The 23,409-nt window shown below is 32.2% G+C and overlaps 3 non-coding genes across 3 annotated transcripts; 2 read left to right on the top strand and 1 right to left on the bottom strand.

Moving 5' to 3' along the window:
• Positions 1-3,116: 3,116 nt before the first annotated feature.
• On the top strand, positions 3,117-3,188 carry TRNAM-CAU (transfer RNA methionine (anticodon CAU)). Its single transcript has one exon. It is a non-coding gene; the product is annotated as a tRNA-Met (tRNA).
• Positions 3,189-9,257: 6,069 nt separating this feature from the next.
• On the top strand, positions 9,258-9,329 carry TRNAM-CAU (transfer RNA methionine (anticodon CAU)). The gene has a single exon. It is a non-coding gene; the product is annotated as a tRNA-Met (tRNA).
• A 3,406-nt stretch (positions 9,330-12,735) lies between these two features.
• Positions 12,736-12,807, bottom strand: TRNAM-CAU (transfer RNA methionine (anticodon CAU)). The gene has a single exon. It is a non-coding gene; the product is annotated as a tRNA-Met (tRNA).
• Positions 12,808-23,409: the final 10,602 nt, after the last annotated feature.

Raw genomic sequence — 23,409 nt, 5'->3', positions numbered from 1 at the left:
ATATAAGGATTTTCTTTACTTACGTGTGTGTAATATATTTTTTTTTGAAAAAATAGAAATGTATAGTGATGTTCCTTCCTGCCTAACTAGATGCAGAGGCTGTTTTAAATTTCACATGTTCGAATAATACAATTATACTTAGCATTCTAATATACCAAAATAGTAGCATAAAATACATCGCATTTCTTACATTATATTTTCCAATTGATTCGAATTGTAAGGTTTATCTGCAATTTCATCTGATCTTTTATGAAAGGCTTTACTGAGCCGAATTATAAGAAAGCTGATATATAATATAGAGCTATCGTTCACAATGCTATATTACAACAGGTTGCTTGAATCGACTGAACTCACAATTTTGTTATAATCCTTATGTTTTCCTACGATTAGATCATAATAGTAAATATTTTTTTGCCCAAGTGGGAATAAAACCCACAACTGGCGCCATCAAACATTTCATTTAGTTAGCAATATTATCATGTGAAAATATAACAATATAACAATAGTAAAAATACTTATTCGAGTTGTGCTCAAATGTAAGCCTAGCCCCGAGCTCGGTGTCACGCAATTATCCGCCTCTTCACGCCGCGTCTCGGAAAAAAATGTAATTTTCACCAATATTAGAGTAGGTTTCATATTGTTATTATTTTTATTTATTTATTTTTGTTATTTATCATTATTGTTGTTTATCATATTTTATTCTAATGACTAAATGACGCCGAATGGTGGCAAAGCAAAAGCGCGGCGTTAAGTTCCGCCACTCAACACGCAAAACCTCCTGAAATTGGCAGAATACGGGATACAGAGTGGGGAGCGGAGTGACTTAATAGACATCAGAAATGATATTTTAGAAATTGTATAGGTACTACTGGAGCATAATGATGTATGTAAGCATAGGTAAGTCATATCGATATCATCTTGTTCAATTTAATTCATATATCATAGAGAACCAAGTTTCACCAAAAGCGGTCCAGTAGTTTTTAAAATATAAGCTTCCACGCATTTTTTCAGTTGATAAGCATTTAAAATAGGTCTTTCTAAAACTAGTTTTTCCTATATTTGTCCATATCATACGTAAGACATGTGTATATAAAACAAAATTGAGACAGTTTACACTTCATCTAACATATGTATATGTATGTCTATCGATCTCGCCGGTATTTTTATTCGATCATAAATCGACTCCAAGCCCCAATATATCCGTTGATAGGCGCATCCCTCTTCCACAAAACCGTATAGGCTTTACAACCTTTCCCCACTAGTTTATGAGTTTACCCAAAACTTAGGAATTTATGACCTATTAGTTAAAATTAAACCAAAATACTAACTTGAATGTCATAAAGATTAACTTGTGAATTTAATTTTGGTTAGGATTATGTGGGATAAAAGTTTAACGAACAGAGACTGTTGGTAAAAAAAGTAGTCTTATTTCGAGACATCTCTTTGTAAGACGTCAATTAATACTTTCTTAAAAAATAAATCAGCTTCACGCTATTTCTCCTATTTTCCATATATCATCGCCTATTTTCCATCAACTCTTTCGAGGCATTGCGTGTTGAGTGGCGGAACTAAACGCCGGGCTTTGGTCTACGTGCCAGAGCAAAGAAATAAAAAAAATAGAAAATAATAATTCATTCCCATGAGTGGGGATCGAACCCACCACACACAGTCCCACCTTTGTGTCCTTTCGCCCCGACGGCCTGTTCTAATATTCTAATCCTTTCTTACTTTTTGTTATTTTATTCTACCCTCAAAAAATATTTCATATAAAAATGCTTAAAAATATACTAGCTTTTACAACAACTTATTTACAAAAGCTACTTACTTATATTTTGCATTTCATCTACTGGTATGAAATATTTATTAACGCTAGCAGGACAGCATCGATAGGTCAAAAGAAATATGTTCGCATTGTGATTTATATACGAGGCTCGAGTTCGGGCGAAATCCTGTAATTTCAGTCTATTAATCACTAAGTAAGCTCGTGATTGATTTTGTATTATTTATCGATGCTAGTAAATTTACATACTGATGTAAAATGTTGGAAAATATTTTATTTTATTTGTATTATTTTACTATTTATAGAAAAAAGTTTTCCACGTGGAAAACCACACAATTGAAAATTAATTTCTGAAATAAACACTTATGTTTATTAAGTAAAGTATTTAAATACAAATAAGTTTTAAAATATATTTTTATTCAGTCCTATATTAGGTAACTTAATATTTGATAATATTATAAAATAACTTTGAATATAAATTAAACATCGCACAAAGATAAACAGTAGAGTACGTGCGTCGCGTTGTGTTCTAGATATTGGATTGGGATTAGACGCGACCCGAAATGTATTACTCTACGAATATTGCTAATGTTGATTTGTTTAATTTTCTGTATGAAATATATTTATTTTCAAAATAGATTTTTATTAAATACCTTTTAATTTTATCACCAGCTTTTCGTCTAGATAGAAGAAATCTACGGAACATGACTCTGTCTATGGTTTTAATTGACAAACTAGGATCTCTCGTTCCTCAAAGTTTAAAGCCAGGACAAGCTAGGAGAAGCTTAGAAAAACCTTATTCAAACTAGAATAATATTTTTTATTTAGACAAATTATATTAAAAAAAACTCATAACAAGAATAACATAACCACATAAAGTTTAACAAACGCACCAAAGGTTCAATTTATTAATTTTATGAAATTCACACATAATTTTTAATTAATTTTCACAAAAATCTCCATATCTAATTAAAAAACTAAAATTACAAGCACCAAGGGTCATTTAGTAGTAGCGCCGGGTGGCTGGAGTGTCGTCACGGCCCACTGACGAGCCGGGAGCCATGAACATTTTAACGAGCCGCTGTTGACCGCGCGTTACATCAACGCTGTTATATGAACCGGAAACTATTGAAGGAAGAAAACTATATACCACTGAGCAATAGGGCAACCCTGTAAGTAATTAAAAAATTATATGTTTTTTTTTAATTTAGTTTTAACAAGAGATTACAATAATACTTTAGTATAAATTCACTTTCAGGATCTTTACGAAAATTTAAATCATATTTAATAAACTTTATATGTTTTTATAATTGAAATGTATAGCTTTTAATCGTGAAGCAGAGTGGCGCAGTGGAAGCGTGCTGGGCCCATAACCCAGAGGTCCGTGGATCGAAACCACGCTCTGCTATATTTATTTTAGCGTTTTTATTGATTTTATATTTCATTTTATACAATTTTTTGAATTTAAATCCAATTTTAAAAGAAATAAACTGATACTATTAGGTAATAAAAAATTTAAAAATATTTATTGTGCCATATATTCAGCAGATTTAGACTTACATAGACTTCATAATAAATGAAAAAAATAAATAAAATTGCATAAATACTATTAACCAGTATGAGATTCGATTTCGTACACATCGTGTATGAAATTCGTCATAATAGCAGAAATGTAGATATTTAAATTTTATTTATATTGCTATACTATAAATGTGTATCAATGAAAACTGAAATGAAATATATACTTATTTTACTTCAAAAGATCTGAAAAATTACAAACCCGCCCTAACCACTTTGCACGGTAATCGTAATAATTATTTAATTGTCCTACACTTTATTTGAGTAATATAATATACTTGTAGTATAACATATTCCAGCCAATTAATTGAAGTTCGAAAGCACATCGCGGTATTAATAAGCTATTGAATTACTGACTCATGTTTTATATTGTAATGACAATAACAGATAAACTCGAAATTGAAGAGAATAATTTACGTTTTATGAACGAGTGGTTATTTTATAATACAGGGCCACGTTATAATTTGTATTTATTTATAAATATTGCTTATTAAGGTTTGATATTTTAATATTAATTAACTTTTGAAGTTTCTGTTTTATGACACAGCCATGAAATTCGCGTCGGTGTTTATACAAGCTTCCATTTTATATCCATTTTAAATACATTGCGTTTGCCGTAGCTCGCCAAAATTTTTCCTTTTGAGACAATAACAAGCTATCATATCTGGTCGTCGTAGAACAGTTGTAGATTCGATTCCCACTCGGTAAAGTAATTTTTTTCATATCCCTGCTATGATGAGTAGATAAAACGGGTCATTGAGTTCCATTAATCAATACGCAATATCAACATATACGCAACAGAGTGTCTTGTCTCTAGGTTCCTTCTGTTGAAATCATATTTTAAAATATTGAACAAATGAACTACGTATTAAGTCAAAATTCCAATATCACATTCGCTTCAGTCGTGTCGGTCGGAATGCAACTAGCGAATGCAGGAAAACGCAAAAGGCTTCCGAAACTAGGTTTGCTTCTATTTTAAGAAAATTTGCATTCAACAATCGATTCGACGTTTTCGAAAGCTATTAAGTTCGAACAAAAATTGTGCCTCGTTCATTGGAAACGAACGAATCGTATCGAGATGTACTCGTAGCTTCGATATTCAGTTATAGAAGAGGTTCAATGTATATACCAATGTATGTTATAAAGCTTTTGTAAGAATATTTTTTGTTATTTAAAAAAATAATTTGATTTTATTACGGTAGAGTTGGAATATTACTAATTGTATAAGATGGTTTTAAGTTCAGATCCAGCTCCGATAATAAATGTGCTTCATATATAATTTTACATAAATTTGACCTGAGTTATTATTTTGTCGTTTTTTATTTTTACTTATTTTACTAGCCTCACGATTTTTATTTTTTTTTCAATACTAAGGAATATAACTTTAATATTTTTCTACGTATAAATTATATTCTTTATTCTATATCTAAACTCAGAGGGTAAGTTAAAAAAGCTCAAACAGTATTTTTCAAAAGCTCACCTTACAAAAGATCCAAAATTCAGAAAGCGAATTCCGTGCTTCGTTTACCTTACAGGAGTTGCTTTACTGGGACAATAGAAAAGTTAGTTAAAAGTAAACTGGAATGACCTTTCCTTCCAGCACTCTAAAGCCACGGTGTTGCCAGGATCTCATCTCAACTGGCAGAAATAGTGTGTGTAACGTAGTGTCGTTTATATACAGACTTGTATCTGTATACATGCGGTGTGTAGTAATTGGGTCAGTGAAGTCGTAAAGTAGCGAGGCCTGGAGAGCTACTCCTCCAGTACAGTATTGGAAATTTACATGGTACTATTTTTTATTTGTAAATGTTTTAGATTTGCATTCACTAAAAAATTAAAAGGTAATTAAATTATTATTTCATTTTTCAAACCCTCTTTATCACGTTTTACAATAAGAATGTTACGTCTCTACCTATATACGGGTAATATAAAGTATGACATTTCGTCCCCTCATAAATCGGCGCAGTGGTTTCATATGTTTCTCTAGAGTCCACATAATTCTCGCTGACACTCAGTTGCACGTACTTATGTTTTCTAGATTCTCATACAACGTATATTATGTAATTGCCGTCGCGGTAACGTGGTGGTTGTGAGTTCGATCCTCACTTGGGGAAACATTATATATTATATTTTCATTTCTTCTCCATGATAGGCAAAGCACAGCGTTGAGCTTCATCTTTAAGCTTGAAATGTCTCTGAAAATTAGGTGGAAAGTAGGGAAAACAGTCATTTCCTTAAGACAGCTTAGAACTAGATTCCCTCTGTTTGCCTTGCTACATGCGGGAAAATGCGTGAACCCGCAAAAAAATATGTAGGGTAAAACCGGGATAGATGCCGCAGTGGGATAGATGCCCCATTTTCAAAATACCTAACTTCCCGAACTCGCGACAAAAAAATAATTGTACAAGCAGGAGCCACAGTCTTCCCGCACCAAAGTTATTCACGGACATTCGTGCAATGAGAACGCGTTTAGCACATTTTAGTAAATATCTCCGCGGCGAAAGTCGTGAACGCGTCAAAGATTTAAAGGTTAATATTTTGCGTTGTATAACTTTATAATTTGTAATCAATTACGCTATATTTTTTATTACGTCGATGTATTGGTTCATTAAGACTGTATCTAGGTGCTTATAAATTCTATTTTGTTTATAATTTACTAAAAAAATTCCTTGGCATCTATCCCTATCACAAAGGATAGTTGCCCTGATTTTTCGAGGTATAGGTGCCCTTAGGGGCATCTATCCCTTTATACTCAGTATATGGAGTTAGGTATATATTTTTAAAATATTTTTTAAAGTATTTATTAAATTAGCATTTTTTTAACACAAGAAAGATATAGCTAAGAGAAAGCAAAAACAATTGAAAACTAAGTTAGACTGTTTCATTAGAATGTTTAGAATGTTTTGAAAACTATAAAAATACGAAGTCGCAATCCGACTGGATTCAATGTGTAATGTGTCAGAACTGGCTACATGAAACCTGTACACTTTTCAGAAATTATTGCGCAAGATGTGGAAAAATAAAAACCCTATCTGGCTAAATTTTAATTAAATTGGAATAACGAATAATTATTATTTGAGATAATTAGAGAATTAGAATAGATAACTAAAAATTATATTTTGTTCTTTTTAATATAAAAATGTATAATTGTGCAATGTGGATGTTAGTATTTATGATATTATAATATTTTAATTTATAATATTAGTGTTTTACAAGAAAAAATATTAAGAATTGTAATTTTGTTGTAAAAATATGATAATGGATGTTGAAAGAATTAATATTTTAGTTACACAAATGTTTTAAAATTTTAATAATGGTTACCTATTTTTGTGATATTACAATTTAATAGCAATTATAAGATTTTAAAAAACACTATATACTTTTCATTATTATGATTATGTTTGTTGGAAACAAAATTGCTGTTTTAAAATTAGAATTATTTAACAATTGGTTTGGTTTTTTCATTTAATCGGTATAAAGTGCTAGGTGCACTTTTACCTGCAGGCATCTATCCTCCCCAGCATTTTCATAGTGGGGCAACTATCCATATAGGTGGGCATCTATCCTCAAAATTAGTGTTTCACGAAAAGCTATTTTTTGCAAAATCTATATTTGATTTGTTAAAAAAAAATATAAGTAATTCATCACAAAGGATTGAGCTAGCTAAATAAATAAAAATGATTCCTATAAAAAATATATTTCATCTAATTAGGTGGACATTTCAAAAAGTAGGGCATCTATCCCGGTTTTACCCTAAATGTATTTACATATTACATATACACGTGATTAGGTAAAAATAAAAAAGCATTTCAATAACAAGTAATCTCAATCTCTCTGTTCTCCACGCTCATCAGCTCTCCACGCTCTTCAGCTCTCATTTCGTGTTAAGCGTAACACAAACACTAACCATAAGAATAATAACTTAAATTTGCATTCAGCACAAAGATTATATAATATTTCCAGATTGTGATTACATTAGAAATTTCATTAATTTCATTTAACGTCGGTGCTGTCGTCTGTTTTGATATTAAATACAAGTTAAGTGACAGACAGGTCTGGCATATCAGCGGAGGCGCGCAGAGCGGCGATACTTAAATATGAACAACAATTGATTATTTAGGCTATTTATTTAACTTTATTGTATTTCTCTTAAAATAGTTAATATTATTATATTTTATTTATTATTTGAAGATGTCATGGTGTACCAGCACTGTCTCACTCATAGGAATGTGTCATCTTCACTCGCTTGCTCTAGCAACAAGACAGAGCGCGGCAAAGAGCTTCACTACTTCTCGTGTCTCTATAATTGAGTGAAAAATGGAGAACGGAGTGTCTCTATACTGGGTTCCCTCCATTAAGCCGATTATGCGGGTATATTCGTGCTATGATTGTTATATATATATATTTTGTTTTGTTATTATATATATATATATATATATATATATATATACATATATATTACGACAAGATTAAGAGGCCAGTCGGGGCACAAAGTGTGACTGTAAAACCAACTGGTTGTGGGTTCGATGCCCACTTGAGGAAATAAAATAAAACAAAACTACTAAAACTAGAAAACCTAAAACCAGTCGATTTTAAAGTCACACTTTTTGCTCCAGTGCCACGACTGGCGTCTGCGATTATTCTCATCTATTTTGTTTACTATTCTATTTCCTGAAGTCCTTAGGGGATGGAGCGGTGTTTTAAAGTTTAAATGGACGTGAGGTAAGTTACTGCCGGTCCGTTGAGCTGATATATTCTATTCACGTTTCTCTTTAAACTGGTGGACTTTTGGACAAATTTAAGAGTTTTTTTAACAGAATTTTTATAACTTTTCTAACAATTTTATCCCAAAATAAAAGTTTCTTTTGTTTGCTTATTATTCATATGTATAAAAAATTGTACGTAAAATTTTCATATTTTCCGTGACCTGCTGCTGCCACAGCCGGTTGACAAGTAAGTTGGATTGTGTCTACATAAATAAATGTAGTAGTATGTTACTATGAAATTACGTCGCGACCTCTCCAGGCCCGACGTCGGTACTAACGTTAGTTTTTTGTTTAAACTACGAACAAAATGATATGTTTCTCTTAAGAAATTGAAAGAATAATTTGAAGGATCAATTTGCCTGCGATGTCTGGAGGTAATTGGAGTTTACTTATTATCGTAAAATAAGTAATTTAAGGCTATTCGGAGAAAAAGACCAGCCGAAAGCGATGCCAAAAGGTCTCAAAAGGGTATTACTCGTATACATACAAGGTAATGCAGGTGGAGTAAACTTTGAGTGATCTTCTAAAGGATTGAGTATCCAGCCACCCATACATCATTGGTGTAACCAGGTTTCAAAGTTTCCATTCACCCCGGACGAACTTTACGTCGGTAAAGACGAGCAGTACGCTGCATCGGGGATCACATTTGCCTTAACTTTGAAAGCCATTTTAGAGAAGCTATGTATATTGTATTATTTTAAAATGATAAATGTATATTTCTCTTTAATTATTAGATTTTATTGAAAATACTTAGATTTTAAAAAAATGGTGAAAAACTTCAATGTACATTTTCACAAGTTCCTGAAATTGCGATGTTTTTGTTTTGTTATTATATGAATGTAACATGTTAGGCTATTTTTAAAATATAAAATTTGAATTTACATATAAATATAATAAAAATATGTTTTCATCTATGTCTATTTTTAAAAATAAAAAAAAATATTTAAGCGGCCAAAGGCACTACTGACTGTAACCACGATGGTTGTAGGTTCCGTTCCAATTAGAGGCATAAATTATTTTCATTTACCAGTTCTCGTAAAAAGAGAAAGCGAAGCTTTGAGTTCAGCCTCTCAAATTGCCGAAAGTGTAAAAATTTGTAAAATAGGTAGGTACATTCATTTCAGAGGCCGTACAGCAGAGTGGCGCAGTGGAAGCGTGCTGGGCCCATAACCCAGAGGTCCGTGGATCGAAACCACGCTCTGCTATATAAATTTTTTTGCTAATATATGCATTTAATAATTTAAAATATTTTATATTTTATCGTTTTGAAAAATTATTTTAATGAATAATAATTATTTTTACAATCTTTCATTCATTCATTTTCATTTCATAGTATATTTATTTATAATTTTTGCTTAAAATTTATTGCAATTCAATAATTTAAAAGCTTAAAGTTGAATTACACACAAGTAAAGCTGGTTCAGAAATATTTATCGGATGAAAATGTATGTAACATAAGTATATAAAGTAATTATAATGCAGAATAAAGATGTCCTACCAAAGTATGTAGTAATGATTGTGATGTTTTTTAAAAAAAACAACTGTTGAATTTATTTCCAGTTCTTCGTAGTAGAGTTGTGGTACCGACATGACATGACGACAGACAATTTGATAATGAAACAAAATGATAACTTTTAACGAAAGAATTTTTAAAATTTATGAAAAAATAATTAAATAAATAAAGAATATTTAAAAATAAATTGGCATTTATTTTTATTTTTCTAATTAACCGTTTCCAAATTAAACTCTTCAAATTTACCATTTCCACGTACGTATACATAATTATGTACTTATTTATTTGCAAATGTAACAAAACTGTTTGAACAAGCAGTTAATTAATGTCTCCGTAAGCTCAGCAATTAAGCTTCCAGTGCTTGCGGTTTCGCTGATTTGCATAAACAACCGCTCTATGAATACCATTTACAACTGTAATAATGAAACAGAGTGTCTTAACACTAGGTTCCCTCTGCGTACCCTGTAGTGTGCGTGAAGCAAAATTTATTTGAACTAATGACGTAAATTTATCGATTTTCCCTTACTAAATGCAGTAACATCATAAAAGTGTTACCGACAAATCTTTTTATAAGCAAAAACCTCGAAAAATCGTCAGGTGGTAAAAACCCAGGAGTCATATATCACTGTCCTCGCCGTCATGATCGTTGTAACATTTGCAACTTAAAGAGGATTTCTAAAGAAAATACACTGAAACGTTTCGATTGGCGTTGAAGAGCTTAAGCCTCGAGGCGCGAGGAATAAGTTCACTTCGGAGGAAGTCTATTCATATCGACAAATACGTACTTGATGGATGTTTAGAATTAACATGAAATGTAAGATTTATCATACGTTTTGCAGCTTAAAATCAGTTCTTTATTATTTTAAAAGGCATTACATTGATACTTTTAGTATGTAAATGCAAAAACTTGTTAATAAATTACAGTAATTGAGTTTCTGTTTTTGTTTTGAAGTCACGGGCATCGCGTTTACATGCACAGGCTGTGCCACTATCACAGCCTCCAGGCCAGCCAGGCCAGTGGCCTCAAAAATGTTTACTCATTCTAACGTGGCAAAGTGTGGCGTTGAGTTCCGCCACTTGACACACCGTGATGCTGTCACGAAGGTCAGAGCCACCTCCCACACTCAGAGTGTGTCATGTGTCATACGTATCTTAACATTATTTCTATTTAAACTGGTAAACGCCACTCTATTCTACACCTTAGTGTATACATAGATACCTCTACAGCATTCCTCATTACGAATTTTAGTTGGTTTGGCTTGAAAGAAGCTAATACTTGTTACTTGTTAGCGGTTACTGCAAGCTCAACGAGCTTAACGTTCTCACGATTAGTTATTCGCCTCGTGACTCTAAAGCTTTATAACTTACTCGAACTAGTAATACTATAGAAAATTTATGAATTAAACATATTTAAATATAATTATTATATTTAATTTCCATTTTAGTTTAAAATGGTGGTTGTGAATTCGATGTGAGCTGTGGAAGTTTAAATTAATTTTACCGGGCTGAAAAAACTAAACTGCAGTGACGCAGTGAGGCCGACGTGACATTGTGAGACGTATAATTGTAAACACGTGGGTGGCTGTGGGTTTGATATTTACTCGAGGGAATGAATTATTTTCATTACCCACCTCTAGTAAGAAAACAACACGCGATACTGTAAAAATTAAGCGGCGCGTAGGGAACCAAAAGTGTTAAGAATATGATCCCTCCGTCTATCCTGCTGTATGCGGGTTACGGCTGCAACAGAAAACCAAATAACTGATAAATGTACTTACAATTATAATACACTAGCGGCCCGCCACGGCTTCGCCTGCGTGAACTACGTTATTATTAATTTCTGTCTCCATAAGAACCTACATCCTATAAGTGACGACCATGCAAAATTTGAGACTTCTAGCATTTGTAGTAACGAAGTTTCATACAAACTTTCAACCTCAAAAACAACCCCTTAGAAGTCGAATATTGCAAATTCCCGTCTTAGCGAGCACCTACGTCCTATAAGTAACTCCTGTGCAAAATTTGAGATTCCTAGCACATGTAGTTTCTGAGATTTCATGATGAGTGAGTGACCTTTCGATTTTATATATGTAGATTTCAAAACTAAACAAAAATTATTTAAATTTAGGCATTTTCTAATGATTTCCCGTTATCCTTGATTAATAGAATTTATATACGAGTATAAAGGAACTTTTATCCCTATTATTCTTAGTTAAAATGAAAACTCAAATTAACCGCCGCATTCGCCCGCAGACGAACGATTTATATCAATTAATAAAACGGCGACGCTAAGGCATTCATAACGGGATGAATTCATTTACCCATTTATATCTCGGAGGACTTTCATTTGAAATAATATTTTTGTATTTTGCACTTTTTCTGTAAAAAATATACAATAATTTTGTTTAAAATGTGGTTTGCTGATACTTTTAAATGTGTGCTGCTTAGAAAATATATGTTATAAAAATAGTGAGTTCTAAAACAAAGCATTTTTTTTATTTACACTGGTTTCCCCCATATAGCTAGACAATCAAACGGAAACTGGTGTTAAGACATTCCGCTCTCTGCTATCCATCGCATCCTCGAGGCTCATAATTTATTATTATAATCAAAATGAAATTATTTTTATTATAATCATCACATTTATTATTATGTTTGAGCTATAACAATTTTCATTTAAACTTAACCTGCACCGTGAATAACTTTTAATATCTTGTATTGAAATTGGTGAAAAAAAGGCGAAACAATTCGCCTTATAGTATAAAGAAAACTAACGCTTATTTTATTACAGCGGCATAAATATCTCATTATGACACCTTTCATGTCACTATAGTGTCAAAACACTCAGTTTTAGAACAAGAGACACGTCACTACGCATATGATTTAACGACTTGTATATTATATCGGTTATAGAACCAAATGGTTATTATTGTTATAGATGTAGAGCTAAGTTGATAGTAATATGTAACTGTTACTCAAAAGCTCAATTAAATACTTTCTGTATTCCTATTACGAATGCTATAGAGTAAGCGTTTAATTTGATTTGATAAAAAGAAAGAAAAGAGTATAGTCAATAAAAAAGAATAATAATTTGGCACTAGCAGAGCGTGGTTTCGATCCACGGACCTCTGGGTTATGGGCCCAGCACGCTTCCACTGCGCCACTCTGCTGTACAGATTCTGTATTAAATGTACCTACCAATGTTATTGATTTTTGATCTGCAGTCCACACATAGATCTAGCAAAAATGCAAATGGGGTGTCTTGTTACTAAATTATCACTCTTCTATATGCAGAATAAAGAGTAAAGAGAAAAAAACGCACACCTATGTATATAAATATATATATATATATATTTAAACACTTCCTAGCTTTTTCAGGATAACATTTAAAACAAAACATATTTTGGTAATTGCCATTTAATTTTATACCAGTATAACTCTCCGCGATAATTAACTGAGGTGCTATCAACGTCTGTCGAGCTCTCCCCCTCTTTCCCTCTCTTTCCCTCTCCTTTTCTCTCGCAGCACAATTTACATAATTTACACAACATTCACAAAAGGAAGCAGAATAAATCGTTTGATACAATCTTAGCGTCCTTTCTGTAAACACTTGTCGCGAGTTTCTTCGAATATATTGTTGGGATGAAATTTGTTAGCTTTCTTGTATAAGATGAAAATAAAGAAATAGAGAATGATAAATATAGAAAAATATCCGGAATATTTAGTAATCTTATCAGTCTTTCTAGTATATTTAGTTGGTATGGTAAAAGAAATAAAAGCTTTTGTTTTTTTGAGAAACTTTTTCTTTTGCGGGGAACGGAAGCGTCTCAATGGGAACGTATCTTAACACTAGATTCCTAGGTTCCCTCTGCATATCCTAATTTTTTTTAGCATCACACTGTATCACGCACACAGCAGGGTAGGCAGAGGGAACCTAGTGTTAAGCCTCTTTGCCTCGACACCAGAGCGAATATATGGAAATATAAACGTAAATATATATTTCATTTCCTCGAGTGGGGATCGAACTCACAACCGTCGCGTTACAATTTTACAACAACAAATACTTAAACATTAAAATATTACCAATTTGTTTGTAATTCAACGTTTTAAAGTGAAGCAACTTTGATATTTAAATGAAAATGACTATCTGTACAGAAACCAACTCTCAGACAGGCAGATTGCCTTTGTAAAGGAAAGCTCTTTAAACAACTCCGTGGAAGTACTTAAATATATTTGTAATTTTGCTTTCGAGCTTTAATTATTTTGATATTAATGTGAAAATTAAACCACAGTAGTAGAAATTTGTCTGTCGTTTCAAAGTTTTGAATGTAAACATTAAATGTTTGAAGAATATCACCCAATACTTTTAGCAGTAGGTATAAAGATAAAATATGTTTTCCAGGTTCACACTTTATCCTGCTTATAGTTCCGTAGGGTAGGCAGAGGGAACCTAATGTGAATAAACTCCCACGTATAATCCAATTGGTGAGATTTTGCTGAACATAGTGGCGGAATTCAACGCCGTACTTTTTCTTTGTCAATACTAAAACATAAATATACATTATATTTCTTTTGTTTAAGTACATATCATAATACTATTCGACCATAGATCTTCTAATAAATATCGTAATAGGAAATCCATGTATAGCTGTCGAGTGTCGGCCCTCGCTCACACTCATAATTAGTTATTGATTGATTGCTTAGTGCCCAAATCATAGGAAATTACGTTAATTACTGACAACTGATTTTCGTAGCACATTGGTCCTATTAACTGGTGTTATAAAAGGTATCTAGTGTTAAAACTCTACGTTGTCTGTTTTCTGCTCTATATGGACCTCGATTCTATATTTTATTTAACCAGACCAATATTAAGAGAAAATATTTTTAAGATGCTTTCATTAGGTAGATTTGTATCTACGTAATAAAAAATATACTGAATTTAAGTATTTAAGTAATAATTTTATCATTGGAAACTAGGCAGTTATACGAAGTTTTGATATATAATATGGTATTCTCGAGCTGGTCTGTTATTGGCACCAGGACCTGAATAATGAAACTCTTCAGAAGCTACTAGTAGAACAGCTTATTTATAGCTCCGGTAATATTCTATGACAATTGTAGTAGGTAATTTCATCGAATAAGTATAAAACAATAACGACCGACCGTATACTAGGTACTATCTTCAAATCTTTTATACATTTTTTAAATCGTTCATTAAGACCTCTGCTTAAAAATAGATATAAAATGATTATTTTTTTAGGTTTACTGTATCTCGCATATGGCTCTACTATATCTTGCTGCACCACGGCCTTTAAATAAATACAAAAAAAAATGAAACAGAGGGAACCTAGTGTGAAGATACTCCATTCCCTTCTTTCGCAAAAATAAAATTAAACAGAGGGAACCTAGTGTGAAGATACTCCATTCCCTTCTTTCGCAAAAATAAAATTAAACAGAGGGAACCTAGTGTGAAGATACTCCATTCCCTTCTTTCGCAAAAATAAAATGAAACAGAGGGAACCTAGTGTGAAGATACTCCATTCCCTTCTTTCGCAAAAATAAAATGAAACAGAGGGAACCTAGTGTGAAGATACTCCATTCCCTTCTTTCGCAAAAATAAAATGAAACAGAGGGAACCTAGTGTGAAGATACTCCATTCCCTTCTTTCGCAAAAATAAAATGAAACAGAGGGAACCTAGTGTGAAGATACTCCATTCCCTTCTTTCGCAAAAATAAAATTAAACAGAGGGAACCTAGTGTGAAGATACTCCATTCCCTTCTTTCGCAAAAATAAAATGAAACAGAGGGAACCTAGTGTGAAGATACTCCATTCCCTTCTTTCGCAAAAATAAAATGAAACAGAGGGAACCTAGTGTGAAGATACTCCATTCCCTTCTTTCGCAAAAATAAAATTAAACAGAGGGAACCTAGTGTGAAGATACTCCATTCCCTTCTTTCGCAAAAATAAAATTAAACAGAGGGAACCTAGTGTGAAGATACTCCATTCCCCTCTTTCGCAAAAATAAAATTAAACAGAGGGAACCTAGAGTGGCGGAGCTCAACGCCGCGTTTTGCATCGACACCAGAGCGTTTGTGCCCCTGCGCCACGACTGGCCTCAAATAAAAAAATAGACAGTATGAAATTAATTAATATCTTCGTATCTTCTAATACGGCTTTATTCTTTGGTATTGAACAGCTAATCCAATTCCAATATGAGTATGAAACCTAACAGAAACGAGCATCAATGTTATTACAGATTTTTTAATTAAAAAATATTATTTTTATTATCTCTATGAGTATAAGGCAAAAGCAAAATTTAAAATTAATTTTGGTTAGTAGGCGGTTAGTATTTAAAAAAATCAAAGATAACTAAACAGAGTTCCTTGAGGAGTCTAGTCTCCTATATTACTCAGGGAACGAGAGGATCTTGCATTTTTTATGTAAACAGAAGAAAACAAAAGAGATTTTAAGTCTTTTCTTTTTATTTTATTTTATTAGCTTTTCAGAACATCTATCTATATATATAAAAGGACTTGTCCTCACTGACTGAGGTAAGACGCACGCACAGCCGTTGATGGTAGAAACGTTAAATTTGGACAAAAGTTTACTTTTGTAATCTGGACATCCACTAAGAAGGGATTTTGAAAAATTTTAACCCTAAAGGGATGAAATAGGGGTTCAAAATTTGATATTTAGACTCTTAAAAATATTTAATTGAACATATGTTTCATAGTTTTCTAGAATTCACCCCCTAAGGGTGCAAATAAGGGGTTCAAAGTTTGTATGGAAAAATCTTTAAATCGCCACCGATTTTTATAAAATTTGAAATTTAGACTCTTAAAAATATTTCATTGAACACATGTTTCATGGGTTATTAGAATTCACCCTTAAATACGCGCGCGCGTCCTCTAGTTTAGTATAAAAGCTTTCACATAAAACAAACATACAGTAAGAAGAGACCTCTACTGGCTTAATAGTATTTCTAGTTGAATGACGCCGGATATTGATGCTTGTGTATGAACCGACGGTACGTTTCTCTATATTTAGATTTTTACACCTGAACAACTCACCCAAAGTTATTTACTACTCAGTGGAAGCTTTAGTTCAAGCTCTAGTCACTGACATTAGAAGATGTAGAAAGAAATACAGAAATAGATCAAATGTTTATGAGCATAACCTATTAAGTTCTTTATAAAATTAAAATTTTTGAAATAATAATTAGATTTTTTTATAAAAGGAGCATATTTACGCCTTATTCCCATACAGCAAGATAACCATGGGAAAAACAGTGTCTTACTCCATCCCCAACTTGTCATGAGATTTTTGAAAAAACCATGTTGAGTGGTGAAACTTAACGCCGCATCTTGTTTCCTTACCAAAGCAGAAATTTCAGCACTAGGTGCACTCTGCATACTATATGCGGGATACTGTGATAAAATAAAAAATACTTTACAAATACAACTAACACATAATTTCAGGTTTCACGAACAAACTTTTCTCATTGTAATAAGCAGAACTAGGTTGACGTGCTTAGTGAGGATAAATAAAAGGCTCCGGCTGCAACGCTATATTAGACTCTGTAAATTTGGCTTATGAAAGTTTGTATTTTAATATTTGGGAATATTTTATGCATTTTAAAGTTTAAGTTTAAAAGTTTAAATTAAGTGTATAAAACCTTTGTGGTGCAACTGATTATTGATTGTGTGTGATGGTAGACACTTTTAATTTTATTTTAATTTATTATATTTAATAATTAAATTAAATAATTCGACAGAAAGGGGGATACGGAAGTGTTTCAACAGTAGAGGAACTATAATATAACTAGGTTCCCATCTTCCCTCGGCCTATCCTACTATGTGGAGGATGTCTATCCTACAGTGTGAGGCTACAAAAAACATAGAATAATGATCTTTTTGTAAGAGTAACTATTGAGTTGCTTGCCACCTCTTCTCAGTTAAACTGTTTTTCGAACCAGTGATATATTTATATGACGATTCTAAAGTGATTTCAAATATTAATCAGAATAAAAATATTTTTAATTTAAACTTAAACTTGTAACGTAAATGTTCCTAAAATTTAACAAATTCAACAATTCCCTGAGTAAAACCAGATAAAATAGTGAGTCAATCAAAAACAAAATTTTAATTTTGTCTTAAAATAAATGTACATTTATCAATTTATTTAGAAGTATACCTTGCTCAGATAATTAAAGCTATAATCACGTGTATAATGTGAGGTCGCATCTAATTACAAAATTCCATAAAAGGCTACGTTGGGTCGGTAAAGCTATCCTATTACACGGTTGTATGTAACATTAAATATTTTAGAATATTATTTTAGTTGATATGAAATAATTATGTTAATAATCTATGAATTAAAATAAGAGAAATGAAGGATTTCATCTCATTATAACGGAAAATAAAATTAATTAGCTGTGTGGGGGATCGAACCCGCTACTTGCGCTACAATCACTCAATTTTATTGTACGACTTGTAGAGTTTGCCAACTTTAAATTTTTTTTATATCCACAAAAAAAACACTATTAAACTTATAATGACAACTAAATAAGTATAAAACGAGTATGAAATAAAAGATTTTGAGCTTAATTTCAAAGTAAAATAAAGAATAGACTAAATACATATAAATATAGACTAAAATTTTAAAAATCTTACCTTCTAGACCAAACGGTAAATTTAAAGTTGGTTAAGACAAAGAAATTACCATACTCTAGGAAGATTATAAAACGATCATTTTCCTCACACAACCGCGTGAAGTGAGTAATGTCCGCTTAAGTAAGGATCTTGTACAAATGATCTTTCTTACTCATATGACGCTTGAAACTGATAAATAGTGGGTTTCAAATTTCAATTTAAATGTCCATGTGTTGTAAAGATATTAAAATTATAAAAAAATATATATTTAATTTTTCTTCACTTTTCTTTAATAAACAATGAAACTTCAGTAATCGTTAAGGCAATCATGAACTGGAGTGGAATATTTTAATTTCCTCGTTCAATTTTTTCAGCAAGGCATAACGCGGTGTTGTTCTCCACTAAAAACCACACAATGTCTCGAATTTTCGTAGTACCTAGTCACTAGTTTTTTGCTGCATACGAAAATTGCGAAGCGGGATAACCGTGAAGGTAACACATGTATTTCTTCCAAAGCATTTTTTTTCATATTGTCGTCGTAACAAATAATGTTCTTCACGTGAGGGGGTGATTTAAAGTATTCAATGCGGCAAATGAGCTCCTCAGTTCTCTTATCACCAATGTTTTTATCGTTGCAACTTAGTATTTTTAAAAATTGATATTATTTTATGTATTTCTTTATTTTGTGTTATTTTTATTTCGTGAAATGGACAAAAATATTTTTTTAATTTCCAATAACATAAATTTTTTAATAAAATATTTTCTTAAATGTTATTTATATTTTATATTTTTTTAGGCTAAAAGTAAGAATATTTCTTCACGGTCCTTCTAAGAATCACCTTTTTGTCAGGTAGGTAATAACTCGAGTAGGAATCGAACCGCTTACAGTCGCACTCTCTACCGCTGCGCTACGACGGAAGAATAAAATGGAAATTAATTAAGAAAATCTATTACAACATAAGTCTAGAAACTCTAGATTATCCAGGCTTCTTGTAACAACAAAGTTTTAGTTAATAGTTCAAGTCGTTTATTACTCGCGTCTTACTATCAACTGTTTACGGAAATTAAAAACTCATTTTTATTCCGCTGCAGCTAACTATGTTGTTGAAAGATAGCTTTTTCTTGGATGCTCTGTGATTTAAGTTCTTTTTCTTAGAGAAACTTTATTAAAATTTCATTTCATTATAGCGTAATTAGTTTTAGTACAAGCGATGGTTATAGATTCGATTTAAATTGGGAGAAAATATTAATCTAAACTATTAAAGTAGTATTTATTTATTATCTATATATATAAAATCGAAAGGTCACTCACTCATCACGAAATCTCAGAAACTACAAATGCTAGGAATCTCAAATTTTGCGTAGGAGTTACTTATAGGACGTAGGTGTTCGCTAAGACGGGAATTTGCAATATTCTATTTCTAAGGGGTTGTTTTTGGGGTCGAAAGTTTGTATGAAACTTCGTTACTACAAATGCTAGAAGTCTCAAATTTTGCATAGACGTCACTAGGACGTAGTCATGGAGACAGAAATTAATAATAACATAGTTCACGAGGGTGAAACCGCAAGCGAACCCCTAGTACTATATACATATAAAATTTCTAATCTTTGTATATATAATTGTAAAAAATGTTATTACTTTAAAAGATGTTAGATTAAGTTCTATGATAAAAGAACCTTCATTTAGTCCATTAAAATACAAGTTCATTAAACACCGTTTCATGAAACAATAAATTGAGATAATCAAATTAATACTTTATTAAAATATTTTCGATAAAAAGCTCAAAAGAGCAATTTTTCCCCCATTGTGAAAGTTTTTAACGGCGGCTGCTCGAGACCGCGAGATCTCTTCATTAACTCGAAATATGAGACAAGGTCTTCAGAAAAGTTAATTATATTTGAAAGTTCTATTTTTTATTTCATGCTGTTTCTTTACAATATAGGCTAATTAACCTTGTTATTAGATACTCGGAATGTGTTGATCGGCGGAACCCAACGCCGGACATGTTTATCTGAGGAGAAATAAAAATAATTTATTCTATTCTTAATTTAAGGACAACAAAAGACAATAAAAATGGTTAATAAAAAGCTCCCTCATAATGTGCTAAGGAACACAAGCTTAAAACCTAAGTTAGACATACATACATATGTTCGTAAAGTTCATATTATTGTTTCACATAAACGTTTAAACTAAATTTTCATGGAACATAAGACAACTCGCGCCACCTGACTCCGTAACTTGGTGGTAAATGTTAAATATCGTAAAAGCGCATCTATTATACATTTTATGAAGTCGTAAAATGCACCAGATGTACGATGGCAATGCTTCAGTATTACCGCGAATATATGGAAGTTACTAAAAATGTTAAACTTACTTATAGTTCGAAAAGACGGAACAAGAGCCGCCGTAGCGCCAGAGCAAAAACGTGCGACGTGGGAAACAGAAGTGTTTTAATGGAGAACGAAATGTCTTTACACTAGGTTCCCAGGTTCCCATTGCCTACTCTGTTATCGAGACGAAGCTACTTAACGCCACAGTTTGTCTACTTACGAGAATGAAAATTATTTATTTCCTTAAGTGCTTTTCGAACCCACAGTCATCGCATGCCATGATCATGCCTGATCGGGGTGATGTAAATAACTCATTCCCCCGGATGAGAATTGAACCTACAATCGCTGTATTTCCAGTAAAATGCTGCAAAACAGCTAAATAGCTACAATCTTCATAATTTAATATGATTAAATACGTCGTTTATTTGGGTTTTCAGCAACTTCCGTTCATAATATGAAAGCTCATTAAAGCTATCTTGTTCATATTTCCTACCTCCTTAAGGTATTTCAGTTCATTGAGCAATTATCTCGATCATACAAAGGGAATATAATTATTAATATTATGTTATATAGTTCAATATTAAGCGAATAATTTCGTTAAATTATGTTATTATTACATAACAGCGCTGTCATCATTTTGCCGCACGCCCAAAGTAGTTTTAAGTTCAACTTACAACCCCACTTAAAGTTTTATTTCAACGCTCACAACTGACGGAAAGAGCTTTTAAGTTTTAAGCTGCAGTTAAGTTACAAGCAATAAAGGTGGATAAATGTCTTACGGAGCAGATGTGATAAAGAAGATAGTGGAAAAGATCTAAGGATTCTACTACTAAGATTTTATAAAAATAAAAGCTGTAAACACGACGGTTTAGGGTTCGATTCCTAAAATTTACAACAATACCGTTTTAATTTTTTTTACTATGCTAGTCAGTAAGGAATAATATGACACGAAGAATTATAAATACAACGAGGTTTACGTTATTTAGAAGTATGACCTAGAATTGGACTGTAATATAAAAAGTTTCAATAAAAAAAGGAGAAACTAATAATTAGATTAAGTAGGTTAAGATATTTCGTTTACGATTTTCCACTCATATTCTGAGACATTGAGTACATCATTCTTTTACGATGTTCAATATTCTTAATTAATTAATAAATAATAAATAATAATTCATTCCCTTGAGTGGGGATCGAACCCGCACCCGTCGCGTTAGAGTCACACCCTCGTGCCCCTGCGCCAGACGTCCTCGACATATATAGAATCGTTAAACAAAAAATGTCATTAATTTGTCTGTACGTTCAGCTATTGAAGTTCTTTACGACGCAACGGAACGCTCCAGTACTTAAGGTTTAATAGACATCAAAACGACTATTCGCTAATGCTCTGTCTCGACTTTTTATGAACGTCGGAGAATTTTTACATGTTTTTCAGCCGGTATGTGTGACTATGACTATCATTTAATCTTTAGGATTTTATTTAATTTACTTTCATAATGTTTTAAATATAATTTAGACTATGAATTTGTATAAGCATTTTTGTTACATTTAAATAAGGGTATTATATAGCAAATTATAAAATATTTCGATAGTTCTAGAATACAATTGATGTATTGTTAGTATAAAATTCACAACAAAGCTTCACAATGTAATTTTAAAACACTCCGTTCTCCACTCTCTGCCGTACTTCATGACATGTGTTTAATAGGGGGCCCAAAATCTTATCTTAGCAGAGAGTAAAAACGTAAATAATTAACCGTCCCAAATAGATCCAATTTACAGACGTCTCGTCTATCGTCTATAAATTAAAATAATAATGACCCAGTACGAGTCAATAAGAAAACTCCTGACTCGCCTTGTGCTATACAAACGATCCCTCTACCTGGAACATAAACAAACAGATATTTATTTAACTGCTTATTTAGAGAAGCCACATTAGAAAAGTAACTTTTGCTAAATTTACAAGTGATTACGACCGTCCCTCCAGGATATATATTACAAAGGTCCCCAAACCTTTTCTGACAACAGGGGACCGTTATTTCAGTATGAGTTTTATTATGGGAAAGCTTTATTTTTGTTGAGGCCATCGCTGGGGTACAATGGTGTGCCTATAACGCGATGGTCGTGAGTTTGATTACCAATCGAGGAAATTAATTATTATTTGTTAATATTTTCTTTCTTCGCTCTGGCACCAAGGCAAAAGCCCGACGTTGAATTCCGCCAATCAACACGCATAGCCTCGGAAAATTCGGCGGAAAATGGGGAACGGAGTATTTTACTTTAATACTAGGATCCCTACTTGTCCTGCCTACCCTGCTGTCTGTGGGATACAGCCTGAAGCTTATTTAATTAAATTGATTTAATTTAATTTAATTTAATTAAATTGATGAAATGTTTTTATTTCGTGAAAAAAAGTAAGCTACCCTAAAAATATTTGAAAATTGCAATGTACACATGATATAACGTGGGTTTTCCCCACTTTTATAAATTGTATTTTCCGTTGACTTACTATCAAGAAATTGACACGGAACCCTCAGTGAGTAACTCCAACTCGCTTTTGACTGGCAAAGGATACCTGTCCAATATAACGAAACATTATATAGTTATACCGCCATCAAAGACGTTTTCAGAACAACACCAGGTAAGCCCGTCAGCCATGATTTATTAATCTTCATAATATTATAAACAATACAGTGGATTATAACGTTGACTCCTAAATCGCCAAAATTTGCAAAATTAATAACGAAGGTTTTTACGAAGATAATATGAATTTTCATTAATATCAATTAACG

Source organism: Heliconius melpomene, chromosome 17 (assembly GCF_056956725.1).
Source record: "Heliconius melpomene rosina isolate 202511_hmr_F chromosome 17, ASM5695672v1, whole genome shotgun sequence".
In the NCBI taxonomy this organism is placed as follows: Eukaryota; Metazoa; Arthropoda; class Insecta; order Lepidoptera; family Nymphalidae; genus Heliconius; species Heliconius melpomene.
This window is presented reverse-complemented; position numbering and strand designations above follow the sequence as displayed.